Source organism: Pundamilia nyererei, unplaced genomic scaffold (genome assembly GCF_000239375.1).
Source record: "Pundamilia nyererei isolate P.nyererei 1_Seehausen unplaced genomic scaffold, PunNye1.0 scaffold00250, whole genome shotgun sequence".
Lineage (NCBI taxonomy): Eukaryota > Metazoa > Chordata > Actinopteri > Cichliformes > Cichlidae > Pundamilia > Pundamilia nyererei.
In genome coordinates this window covers 30,890-32,550 of record NW_005187651.1, presented here as the reverse complement: position 1 = coordinate 32,550, position 1,661 = coordinate 30,890, and positions in this window count along the sequence as shown.

Below are 1,661 nucleotides of genomic sequence, written 5' to 3'. Positions count from 1 at the left end.
GACACAAAGATGAAGAGGCCAGTGAAGCTGAATACACTGCTGTCAAATGTGACAATTCCAGTAGAGCCCAAGGGTGAGATACAGTTTTCATTGCCGTACAATTAAAGGAAACATCTGATTAGAAACTGATCATGTAAATCCTTTTTTCCCTTCACAGAACAAGATGTCAAGGAAATGGGGGCGATACATTTACACTGTACAGTACAGTCAAACGTTCATGAACAACGACTCTGTGGTTTACTCAAAGTGTCTTAAAAAAACAAAACAAATAATGACTTCACAACATAACCACAGCCATTCAGGATTTGTACACAAACACATAATAATTACAAAATAAAATATTTTTCGTAACTGATGTAATTTAATTATTGTAATTTAATTAATTAAAGAAAATTCAATTTCCTTTTTAAAAATAAATATATCAGTACTTCCTCGAAGGTCCTTTGGCAGTAGTATTAATAGCTGTATCATTTAATCCTTTTAGGGCTCACCACAGAAGATCATCTACCTCCATCTCATCCTATCCCAAGCGTTCCCTTCTGTCACACCAACCCTCTGAATATCTTCCGTCAGTAATCCATGAACCTCCTCTGAGGTCTTCCTCTTTACTCCTGCCGGGCAGCTTCATCTTATTCCTCTTCTGCACATGACTAAACCATCTCAACCTCTCTAACTTTTTCTTGTAACTGCTCAACCTGAGCTGTCCCTCTAATATACTCACTTCTAGAGATGTCCTTCTGCATTTCTGCCCCGTAACAGTATATCAACCCAACACCTTCTCGTCACCTCCTCTCCAATCACCAAACTACCCACTGGAGAAAATTCCCACCATTTCATCCAACTTACTCCAGAATATCTCTCGTTCTAACCGGTGTCCAAATGCACTAACAACATACAACATCACCCCTTTAATTCCCAGTTTTGAACTCACAACTTACATTATCTGATCTTTCTTCCCTTTCACCTGGTCCTGTACACAAATGATATGTCTATCATATTTCTTATCATCAAATCAGCAAGCTCTCTCCCTTTAACACTCCCTACATAGTCCCAACTATCCTTGAGTGATCTGGTATGAAAATCTTATTCATCATGAGCACCATGTTTCATTTGGTCAAGGTTTTACAAGAGGAATTTATCATCTATTTATTTTCAGATATATTACAATAAATTATAGTAGCACTTTTGGAAATACCTTGATGGTATGAAAATTTTTCAAGTCAGTCAAATTGTCTCTACTGTAGCATTTTCTTTTTTGTAGATTCTGCTAAAGAAATGGAAACAAGTTCCAAAAAGTACAATTTTATATTGTTGTTTGGTGTTTCTCTTCCTGACTCTTGGTGGCGCTGTCACTTGGTGGTCGCTCGCTCTGTGGTAGAGTATCACTTCCTGTTCCTGCTCAAACATAGTGGTGTTTCTGAGTAGCTTATCTGCTTAACAATTTAATTAAAAACTTTTAAATACATTCTTTTTTCATAGTATAATCTTCGCGTACTTCATCCGAAGCACACTTTCTGTGTACTCACTACCTAATTTATAGCCAAAGTATTCACTCACTGTCTCTGTACTAGGGCTGGGTATCGTCACTGATTTCTAGAATCGATTCGATTCCGATTCACAAGGTCCCGAATCGATTCGATCCACGATTCAATTCAATTCGA